This window comes from Lampetra planeri, chromosome 42, assembly GCF_965212315.1.
Source record: "Lampetra planeri chromosome 42, kcLamPlan1.2.h2, whole genome shotgun sequence".
Classification (NCBI taxonomy): Eukaryota; Metazoa; Chordata; class Hyperoartia; order Petromyzontiformes; family Petromyzontidae; genus Lampetra; species Lampetra planeri.
The window spans coordinates 8,556,188-8,567,857 of NC_136148.1; positions in this window are offsets into that span (position 1 = coordinate 8,556,188).

Sequence of the window (11,670 nt, forward strand, 5' to 3'; positions counted from 1 at the left end):
TGTTGATGATGTTGGTGAGCAAAGTGCCACTGACTGATCTGGTCTCTGCCGTGTCCACGCTGAACTCCATCATGGGGGAGGAGGAGGGGAGAGGGAGGGGGGGAGGGGCTAGAGTGGAGGGGAGGGGCTAGACAAGACGGGGGGTGGGGTTAGAGTTGAGCTGTGTGGGCGGGGCTAGAAGTTAGGGGGTGTGGCTAGACACGAGGGGGCGGGGCTACAATGGAGGCTGTGGGCGTGGCTAGAATATTGGGGGCGGGGGCTAGAGTGGAGGTCACGTGGCTAGAATGGATGTGGGCGTGGCTAGAGTGGAGGTCACGTGGCTAGACACGAGGGGGCGGGGGCTACAATGGAGGGTGGTGGGCGTGGCTATAATATTGGGGGCGGGGCTAGAGTGGAGGCCACGTGGCTATAGCGGAGGGGACGGGGCTAGAGTGGAGGGGGCGGGGCTAGAGTGGAGGTCCACGTGGCTATAGCGGAGTGGGCGGGCTAGAGTGGAGGTCACGTGACTAGAGTGGAGGGGGGCGGGGCTAGAAGGTAGGGGTGTGGCCTAGATGTGAGGGGGCGGGGCTAGAGTAAAGGGGACGGGTCTAGAATATTGGGGCGTGGCTAGAGTGGAGGGGGCGGTGCTACAATGGAGGGTGTGGGCGTGGCTAGAGTGGAGGGGGCGTGGTTAGAGTGGAGGTCACGTGGCTGTGTCCGCTTGAGGTCACAGTGCACGATGCCCATCGCGTGGCAGTGATTGACGGCTTCCAGGAGCTGCTGGAGGCACTCACTGGGGGGTGGGGGAGAAGGGGGGAGGGAGGGGGGGAGGGAGGGGGGGAGGGAGGGGGGGGAGGGGAGGGGGGGAGGGAGGGGAGGGGGGGAGGGGGAGGAGGGGGAGGGGGGAGTGGGGGTGAGTCGGGAGAGAGCGGAAGGAGAGGGAGGGGAGAGGGGGATAGGGGGGTCTCTATGAGTGTGGGTCTCTGTGAGTGTGGGTCTCTGTGAGTCTCTGTGAGTGAGGGTCTCTGTGAGTGTGGGTCTCTGTGAGTCTCTGTGAGTGAGGGTCTCTGTGAGTGTGGGTCTCTGTGAGTCTCTGTGAGTGAGGGTCTCTGTGAGTGTGGGTCTCTGTGAGTCTCTGTGAGTGAGGGTCTCTATGAGTGTGGGTCTCTGTGGGTGTGGGTCTCTATGAGTGTGGGTCTCTATGAGTGTGGGTCTCTGTGAGTGTGGGTCTCTATGAGTGTGGGTCTCTATGAGTGTGGGTCTCTATGAGTGTGGGTCTCTATGAGTGTGGGTCTCTATGAGTGTGGGTCTCTGTGAGTGTGGGTCTCTGTGAGTGAGGGTCTCTGTGAGTGTGAGTCTCTGTGAGTGAGGGTCTCTGTGAGTGTGGGTCTCTATGAGTGTGGGTCTCTATGAGTGTGGGTCTCTATGAGTGTGGGTCTCTGTGAGTGGGGTCTCTGTGAGTGTGGGTCTCTGTGAGTGAGGGTCTCTGTGAGTGTGGGTCTCTGTGAGTGTGGGTCTCTGTGAGGGTGGGTCTCTGTGAGTGTGGGTCTCTGTGAGTGTGGGTCTCTATGAGTGTGGGTCTCTATGAGTGTGAGTCTCTATGAGTGTGGGTCTCTATGAGTGTGGGTCTCTGTGAGTGTGGGTCTCTATGAGTGTGGGTCTCTATGAGTGTGGGTCTCTGTGAGTGTGGGTCTCTATGAGTGTGGGTCTCTATGAGTGTGAGTCTCTATGAGTGTGGGTCTCTATTGAGTGTGGGTCTCTGTGAGTGTGGGTCTCTATGAGTGTGGGTCTCTATGAGTGTGGGTCTCTGTGAGTGTGGGTCTCTGTGAGTGTGGGTCTCTATGAGTGTGGGTCTCTGTGAGTGTGGGTCTCTGTGAGTGTGGGTCTCTATGAGTGTGAGTCTCTATGAGTGTGGGTCTCTATGAGTGTGGGTCTCTATGAGTGTGAGTCTCTATGAGTGTGGATCTCTATGAGTGCGGGTCTCTTATGAGTGTGGGTCTCTATGAGTGTGAGTCTCTATGAGTGTGGGTCTCTGTGAGTGTGGGTCTCTGTGAGTGTGGGTCTCTGTGAGTGTGGGTCTCTATGAGTGTGGGTCTCTATGAGTGTGGGTCTCTATGAGTGTGAGTCTCTATGAGTGTGGGTCTCTATGAGTGTGGTCTCTGTGAGTGTGGGTCTCTATGAGTGTGGGTCTCTGTGAGTGTGGGTCCTCTGTGAGTGTGGGTCTCTATGAGTGTGAGTCCTCTATGAGTGTGGGTCTCTATGAGTGTGGGTCTCTGTGAGTGTGGGTCTCTATGAGTGTGGGTCTCTATGAGTGTGGGTCTCTATGAGTGTGGGTCTCTGTGAGTGTGGTCTCTGTGAGTGTGGGTCTCTGTGAGGGTGGGTCTCTGTGAGTGTGGGTCTCTGTGAGTGTGGGTCTCTATGAGTGTGGGTCTCTATGAGTGTGAGTCTCTATGAGTGTGGGTCTCTATGAGTGTGGGTCTCTGTGAGTGTGGGTCTCTATGAGTGTGGGTCTCTATGAGTGTGGGTCTCTGTGAGTGTGGGTCTCTATGAGTGTGGGTCTCTATGAGTGTGAGTCTCTATGAGTGTGGGTCTCTATGAGTGTGGGTCTCTGTGAGTGTGGGTCTCTATGAGTGTGGGTCTCTATGAGTGTGGGTCTCTGTGAGTGTGGGTCTCTGTGAGTGTGGGTCTCTATGAGTGTGGGTCTCTGTGAGTGTGGGTCTCTGTGAGTGTGGGTCTCTATGAGTGTGAGTCTCTATGAGTGTGGGTCTCTATGAGTGTGGGTCTCTATGAGTGTGAGTCTCTATGAGTGTGGATCTCTATGAGTGCGGGTCTCTATGAGTGTGGGTCTCTATGAGTGTGAGTCTCTATGAGTGTGGGTCTCTGTGAGTGTGGGTCTCTGTGAGTGTGGGTCTCTGTGAGTGTGGGTCTCTATGAGTGTGGGTCTCTATGAGTGTGGGTCTCTATGAGTGTGAGTCTCTATGAGTGTGGGTCTCTATGAGTGTGGGTCTCTGTGAGTGTGGGTCTCTATGAGTGTGGGTCTCTGTGAGTGTGGGTCTCTGTGAGTGTGGGTCTCTATGAGTGTGAGTCTCTATGAGTGTGGGTCTCTATGAGTGTGGGTCTCTGTGAGTGTGGGTCTCTGTGAGTGTGGGTCTCTATGAGTGTGGGTCTCTATGAGTGTGGGTCTCTGTGAGTGTGGGTCTCTATGAGTGTGGGTCTCTATGAGTGTGAGTCTCTATGAGTGTGGGTCTCTATGAGTGTGGGTCTCTGTGAGTGTGGGTCTCTATGAGTGTGGGTCTCTATGAGTGTGGGTCTCTGTGAGTGTGGGTCTCTGTGAGTGTGGGTCTCTATGAGTGTGGGTCTCTGTGAGTGTGGGTCTCTGTGAGTGTGGGTCTCTATGAGTGTGAGTCTCTATGAGTGTGGGTCTCTATGAGTGTGGGTCTCTATGAGTGTGAGTCTCTATGAGTGTGGATCTCTATGAGTGCGGGTCTCTATGAGTGTGGGTCTCTATGAGTGTGAGTCTCTATGAGTGTGGGTCTCTGTGAGTGTGGGTCTCTGTGAGTGTGGGTCTCTGTGAGTGTGGGTCTCTATGAGTGTGGGTCTCTATGAGTGTGGGTCTCTATGAGTGTGGGTCTCTATGAGTGTGGGTCTCTGTGAGTGTGGGTCTCTATGAGTGTGGGTCTCTGTGAGTGTGGGTCTCTGTGAGTGTGGGTCTCTATGAGTGTGAGTCTCTATGAGTGTGGGTCTCTATGAGTGTGGGTCTCTGTGAGTGTGGGTCTCTATGAGTGTGGGTCTCTATGAGTGTGGGTCTCTATGAGTGTGGGTCTCTGTGAGCGTGGGTCTCTGTGAGTGTGGGTCTCTATGAGTGTGGGTCTCTGTGAGTGTGGGTCTCTGTGAGTGTGGGTCTCTATGAGTGTGAGTCTCTATGAGTGTGGGTCTCTATGAGTGTGAGTCTCTATGAGTGTGGATCTCTATGAGTGTGGGTCTCTGTGAGTGTGGGTCTCTATGAGTGTGGGTCTCTATGAGTGTGGGTCTCTATGAGTGTGGGTCTCTATGAGTGTGGGTCTCTGTGAGTGTGGGTCTCTGTGAGTGTGGGTCTCTGTGAGTGTGGGTCTCTATGAGTGTGGGTCTCTATGAGTGTGGGTCTCTATGATTGAGGGTCTCTCTGAGTGTGGGTCTCTGTGAGTGTGGATCTCTATGAGTGTGGGTCTCTATGAGTGTGGATCTCTATGAGTGTGGGTCTCTGTGAGTGTGGGTCTCTGTGAGTGTGGATCTCTATGAGTGTGAGTCTCTATGAGTGTGGGTCTCTGTGAGTGTGAGTCTCTATGAGTGTGGGTCTCTGTGAGTGTGAGTCTCTATGAGTGTGGGTCTCTGTGAGTGTGGGTCTCTATGAGTGTGAGTCTCTATGAGTGTGGGTCTCTATGAGTGTGGGTCTCTGTGAGTGTGGGTCTCTATGAGTGTGGGTCTCTATGAGTGTGGGTCTCTGTGAGTGTGGGTCTCTATGAGTGTGGGTCTCTATGAGTGTGAGTCTCTATGAGTGTGGATCTCTATGAGTGTGGGTCTCTGTGAGTGTGGGTCTCTATGAGTGTGGGTCTTTATGAGTGTGGGTCTCTACGAGTGTGAGTCTCTATGAGTGTGGGTCTCTATGAGTGTGGGTCTCTATGAGTGTGAGTCTCTATGAGTGTGGGTCTCTGTGAGTGTGGGTCTCTGTGAGTGTGGGTCTCTGTGAGTGTGGGTCTCTGTGAGTGTGGGTCTCTGTGAGTGTGGGTCTCTATGAGTGTGGATCTCTATGAGTGTGGGTCTCTGTGAGTGTGGGTCTCTATGAGTGTGGGTCTCTATGAGTGTGGGTCTCTATGAGTGTGGGTCTCTATGAGTGTGAGTCTCTATGAGTGTGGGTCTCTATGAGTGTGGGTCTCTATGAGTGTGAGTCTCTATGAGTGTGGGTCTCTGTGAGTGTGGGTCTCTGTGAGTGTGGGTCTCTGTGAGTGTGGGTCTCTATGAGTGTGGGTCTCTATGATTGAGGGTCTCTCTGAGTGTGGGTCTCTGTGAGTGTGGATCTCTATGAGTGTGGGTCTCTATGAGTGTGGATCTCTATGAGTGTGGGTCTCTGTGAGTGTGGGTCTCTGTGAGTGTGGATCTCTATGAGTGTGGGTCTCTGTGAGTGTGGGTCTCTATGAGTGTGGGTCTCTGTGAGTGTGGGTCTCTATGAGTGTGGGTCTCTATGAGTGTGGGTCTCTGTGAGTGTGGGTCTCTATGAGTGTGGGTCTCTATGAGTGTGAGTCTCTATGAGTATGGATCTCTATGAGTGTGGGTCTCTGTGAGTGTGGGTCTCTATGAGTGTGGGTCTCTACGAGTGTGAGTCTCTATGAGTGTGGGTCTCTATGAGTGTGGGTCTCTATGAGTGTGAGTCTCTATGAGTGTGGGTCTCTATGAGTGTGAGTCTCTATGAGTGTGGGTCTCTGTGAGTGTGGGTCTCTATGAGTGTGGGTCTCTGTGAGTGTGGGTCTCTATGAGTGTGGGTCTCTGTGAGTGTGGGTCTCTATGAGTGTGAGTCTCTATGAGTGTGGGTCTCTATGAGTGTGGGTCTCTGTGAGTGTGGGTCTCTATGAGTGTGGGTCTCTATGAGTGTGGGTCTCTGTGAGTGTGGGTCTCTATGAGTGTGGGTCTCTATGAGTGTGAGTCTCTATGAGTGTGGATCTCTATGAGTGTGGGTCTCTGTGAGTGTGGGTCTCTATGAGTGTGGGTCTTTATGAGTGTGGGTCTCTACGAGTGTGAGTCTCTATGAGTGTGGGTCTCTATGAGTGTGGGTCTCTATGAGTGTGAGTCTCTATGAGTGTGGGTCTCTGTGAGTGTGGGTCTCTGTGAGTGTGGGTCTCTGTGAGTGTGGGTCTCTGTGAGTGTGGGTCTCTATGAGTGTGGGTCTCTATGAGTGTGGGTCTCTGTGAGTGTGGATCTCTATGAGTGTGGGTCTCTGTGAGTGTGGGTCTCTATGAGTGTGGGTCTCTATGAGTGTGGGTCTCTATGAGTGTGAGTCTCTATGAGTGTGGGTCTCTATGAGTGTGGGTCTCTATGAGTGTGAGTCTCTATGAGTGTGGGTCTCTGTGAGTGTGGGTCTCTGTGAGTGTGGGTCTCTGTGAGTGTGGGTCTCTGTGAGGGTGGGTCTCTGTGAGTGTGGGTCTCTGTGAGTGTGGGTCTCTATGAGTGTGGGTCTCTATGAGTGTGAGTCTCTATGAGTGTGGGTCTCTATGAGTGTGGGTCTCTGTGAGTGTGGGTCTCTATGAGTGTGGGTCTCTATGAGTGTGGGTCTCTGTGAGTGTGGGTCTCTATGAGTGTGGGTCTCTATGAGTGTGAGTCTCTATGAGTGTGGGTCTCTATGAGTGTGGGTCTCTGTGAGTGTGGGTCTCTATGAGTGTGGGTCTCTATGAGTGTGGGTCTCTGTGAGTGTGGGTCTCTGTGAGTGTGGGTCTCTATGAGTGTGGGTCTCTGTGAGTGTGGGTCTCTGTGAGTGTGGGTCTCAATGAGTGTGAGTCTCTATGAGTGTGGGTCTCTATGAGTGTGGGTCTCTATGAGTGTGAGTCTCTATGAGTGTGGATCTCTATGAGTGTGGGTCTCTATGAGTGTGGGTCTCTATGAGTGTGAGTCTCTATGAGTGTGGGTCTCTGTGAGTGTGGGTCTCTGTGAGTGTGGGTCTCTGTGAGTGTGGGTCTCTATGAGTGTGGGTCTCTATGAGTGTGGGTCTCTATGAGTGTGAGTCTCTATGAGTGTGGGTCTCTATGAGTGTGGGTCTCTGTGAGTGTGGGTCTCTATGAGTGTGGGTCTCTGTGAGTGTGGGTCTCTGTGAGTGTGGGTCTCTATGAGTGTGAGTCTCTATGAGTGTGGGTCTCTATGAGTGTGGGTCTCTGTGAGTGTGGGTCTCTATGAGTGTGGGTCTCTATGAGTGTGGGTCTCTATGAGTGTGGGTCTCTGTGAGCGTGGGTCTCTGTGAGTGTGGGTCTCTATGAGTGTGGGTCTCTGTGAGTGTGGGTCTCTGTGAGTGTGGGTCTCTATGAGTGTGAGTCTCTATGAGTGTGGGTCTCTATGAGTGTGAGTCTCTATGAGTGTGGATCTCTATGAGTGTGGGTCTCTGTGAGTGTGGGTCTCTATGAGTGTGGGTCTCTATGAGTGTGGGTCTCTATGAGTGTGGGTCTCTATGAGTGTGGGTCTCTGTGAGTGTGGGTCTCTGTGAGTGTGGGTCTCTGTGAGTGTGGGTCTCTATGAGTGTGGGTCTCTATGAGTGTGGGTCTCTATGATTGAGGGTCTCTCTGAGTGTGGGTCTCTGTGAGTGTGGATCTCTATGAGTGTGGGTCTCTATGAGTGTGGATCTCTATGAGTGTGGGTCTCTGTGAGTGTGGGTCTCTGTGAGTGTGGATCTCTATGAGTGTGAGTCTCTATGAGTGTGGGTCTCTGTGAGTGTGAGTCTCTATGAGTGTGGGTCTCTGAGAGTGTGAGTCTCTATGAGTGTGGGTCTCTGTGAGTGTGGGTCTCTATGAGTGTGAGTCTCTATGAGTGTGGGTCTCTATGAGTGTGGGTCTCTGTGAGTGTGGGTCTCTATGAGTGTGGGTCTCTATGAGTGTGGATCTCTGTGAGTGTGGGTCTCTATGAGTGTGGGTCTCTATGAGTGTGAGTCTCTATGAGTGTGGATCTCTATGAGTGTGGGTCTCTGTGAGTGTGGGTCTCTATGAGTGTGGGTCTCTATGAGTGTGGATCTCTATGAGTGTGGGTCTCTATGAGTGTGGATCTCTATGAGTGTGGGTCTCTGTGAGTGTGGGTCTCTGTGAGTGTGGATCTCTATGAGTGTGAGTCTCTATGAGTGTGGGTCTCTGTGAGTGTGAGTCTCTGTGAGTGTGGGTCTCTGTGAGTGTGAGTCTCTATGAGTGTGGGTCTCTGTGAGTGTGGGTCTCTATGAGTGTGAGTCTCTATGAGTGTGGGTCTCTATGAGTGTGGGTCTCTGTGAGTGTGGGTCTCTATGAGTGTGGGTCTCTATGAGTGTGGGTCTCTGTGAGTGTGGGTCTCTATGAGTGTGGGTCTCTATGAGTGTGAGTCTCTATGAGTGTGGATCTCTATGAGTGTGGGTCTCTGTGAGTGTGGGTCTCTATGAGTGTGGGTCTCTACGAGTGTGAGTCTCTATGAGTGTGGGTCTCTATGAGTGTGGGTCTCTATGAGTGTGAGTCTCTATGAGTGTGGGTCTCTGTGAGTGTGGGTCTCTGTGAGTGTGGGTCTCTATGAGTGTGGGTCTCTATGAGTGTGGGTCTCTGTGAGTGTGGGTCTCTATGAGTGTGAGTCTCTATGAGTGTGGGTCTCTATGAGTGTGGGTCTCTGTGAGTGTGGGTCTCTATGAGTGTGGGTCTCTATGAGTGTGGGTCTCTGTGAGTGTGGGTCTCTATGAGTGTGGGTCTCTATGAGTGTGAGTCTCTATGAGTGTGGATCTCTATGAGTGTGGGTCTCTGTGAGTGTGGGTCTCTATGAGTGTGGGTCTTTATGAGTGTGGGTCTCTACGAGTGTGAGTCTCTATGAGTGTGGGTCTCTATGAGTGTGGGTCTCTATGAGTGTGAGTCTCTATGAGTGTGGGTCTCTGTGAGTGTGGGTCTCTGTGAGTGTGGGTCTCTGTGAGTGTGGGTCTCTATGAGTGTGGGTCTCTATGAGTGTGGGTCTCTGTGAGTGTGGATCTCTATGAGTGTGGGTCTCTGTGAGTGTGGGTCTCTATGAGTGTGGGTCTCTATGAGTGTGGGTCTCTATGAGTGTGAGTCTCTATGAGTGTGGGTCTCTATGAGTGTGGGTCTCTATGAGTGTGAGTCTCTATGAGTGTGGGTCTCTGTGAGTGTGGGTCTCTGTGAGTGTGGGTCTCTGTGAGTGTGGGTCTCTATGAGTGTGGGTCTCTATGAGTGTGGGTCTCTATGATTGAGGGTCTCTCTGAGTGTGGGTCTCTGTGAGTGTGGATCTCTATGAGTGTGGGTCTCTATGAGTGTGGATCTCTATGAGTGTGGGTCTCTGTGAGTGTGGGTCTCTGTGAGTGTGGATCTCTATGAGTGTGAGTCTCTATGAGTGTGGGTCTCTGTGAGTGTGAGTCTCTGTGAGTGTGGGTCTCTGTGAGTGTGAGTCTCTATGAGTGTGGGTCTCTGTGAGTGTGGGTCTCTATGAGTGTGAGTCTCTATGAGTGTGGGTCTCTATGAGTGTGGGTCTCTGTGAGTGTGGGTCTCTATGAGTGTGGGTCTCTATGAGTGTGGGTCTCTGTGAGTGTGGGTCTCTATGAGTGTGGGTCTCTATGAGTGTGAGTCTCTATGAGTGTGGATCTCTATGAGTGTGGGTCTCTGTGAGTGTGGGTCTCTATGAGTGTGGGTCTCTACGAGTGTGGGTCTCTATGAGTGTGGGTCTCTATGAGTGTGAGTCTCTATGAGTGTGGGTCTCTGTGAGTGTGGGTCTCTGTGAGTGTGGGTCTCTATGAGTGTGGGTCTCTATGAGTGTGGGTCTCTGTGAGTGTGGGTCTCTGTGAGTGTGGGTCTCTATGAGTGTGGGTCTCTATGAGTGTGGGTCTCTGTGAGTGTGGGTCTCTATGAGTGTGGGTCTCTATGAGTGTGGGTCTCTGTGAGTGTGGGTCTCTGTGAGTGTGGGTCTCTATGAGTGTGGGTCTCTATGAGTGTGGGTCTCTGTGAGTGTGGGTCTCTATGAGTGTGAGTCTCTATGAGTGTGGGTCTCTGTGAGTGTGAGTCTCTATGAGTGTGGGTCTCTATGAGTGTGGGTCTCTATGAGTGTGGGTCTCTGTGAGTGTGGGTCTCTATGAGTGTGGATCTCTCTGAGTGTGGGTCTCTGTGAGTGTGGGTCTCTATGAGTGTGGGTCTCTATGAGTGTGGGTCTCTGTGAGTGTGGGTCTCTATGATTGAGGGTCTCTATGAGTGTGGGTCTCTGTGAGTGTGGGTCTCTATGAGTGTGGGTCTCTATGAGTGTGGGTCTCTGTGAATAAATCCGAGCCCGGTACTGGGCCTCCCCTAGGTCGACTCAGCCTCAAATGAGTGGTTACCTGTTTCAGCGGTGATGAGGGAGACAAAGGCGGCCGGGCGTGGTGCTGGTGGTTGCCACCCACCCCCTCTGTGTGGCGGAGGAGCGACGCTCACAACAACGAGCGGAGCGCCGGGTGGCTAAAGCACGGCAAGTTGGTACAGGTGGTGCATCAGCCAGTCATCTCGGTCATCTCGGTCAGTCGACCCGTGGCACCTGCTGGGTCTGCCCCGTGACCTCCTCCTGCCAGCGGGCGTTCGACACTTCACGTGGTAGCCTCAAGGTGCACCTAGCCTGGCACAAGCGTCGTGGTGACGTCACCGCCACTTAGTGGCGAATGGCGGTTGTTGTTGTTGCTGTTGCTGTTCGACCTTGTGACGGGGAGCGGTGGTGCAGCGGTTAGCGCTGCGCCGCGCTACGAACCTGGCGACCCGGGTTCGATTCCCGCTCACGGCCAACACCACTCGGTGACGATTATCTTGAACGGGTCCTGGGCCTCCCCTAGGTCGACTCAGCCTGAAATGAGTACCTGGTGCGGTGTGTAAACATCGCTAGCACTGGGGAGACAAAGGCGGTCGGGCGTGGTGCTGGCCACCCACCCCAGCTTTGTCTGTTTGTGTGTGTAGCAGCACTTGCCCCTAGAGCCCTGCTAGAGGCTACCTGGGGGATCTTTGTCTGTGTGTGTGTAACAGCACTTGCCCCTACAGCCCTGCTAGAGGCTACCTGGGGGATCTTTGTCTGTGTGTGTGTAACAGCACTTGCCCCTACAGCCCTGCTAGAGGCTACCTGGGGGATCTTTGTCTGTGTGTGTGTAACAGCACTTGCCCCTTCAGCCTTGCGAGAGGCTACCTGGGGTATCTTTGTATGTGTGTGTGTAACAGCACTTGCCCCTACAGCCCTGCTAGAGGCTACCTGGGGGATCTTTGTCTGTGTGTGTGTAACAGCACTTGCCCCTTCAGCCTTGCGAGAGGCTACCTGGGGGATCTTTGTCTGTGTGTGTGTAACAGCACTTGCCCCTACAGCCCTGCTAGAGGCTACCTGGGGGATCTTTGTCTGTGTGTGTGTAACAGCACTTGCCCCTACAGCCCTGCTAGAGGCTACCTGGGGGATCTTTGTATGTGTCTGTATGTCGCAGCACTTGCCCCTACAGCCCTGCTAGAGGCTACCTGGGGGATCTTTGTCTGTGTGTGTGTAACAGCACTTGCCCCTACAGCCCTGCTAGAGGCTACCTGGGGGATCTTTGTCTGTGTGTGTGTAACAGCACTTGCCCCTACAGCCCTGCTAGAGGCTACCTGGGGGATCTTTGTCTGTGTGTGTGTAACAGCACTTGCCCCTACAGCCCTGCTAGAGGCTACCTGGGGGATCTTTGTATGTGTCTGTATGTCGCAGCACTTGCCCCTACAGCCCTGCTAGAGGTTACCTGGGGGATCTTTGTCTGTGTGTGTGTAACAGCACTTGCCCCTACAACCCTGCTAGAGGCTACCTGGGGTATCTTTGTCTGTGTGTGTGTAACAGCACTTGCCCCTACAGCCCTGCTAGAGGCTACCTGGGGGATCTTTGTCTGTGTCTGTATGTCGCAGCACTTGCCCCTACAGCCCTGCTGGAGGCTACCTGGGGGACCTTTGCCTGTGTAACAGCACTCAGATTGTGATGACGATTATG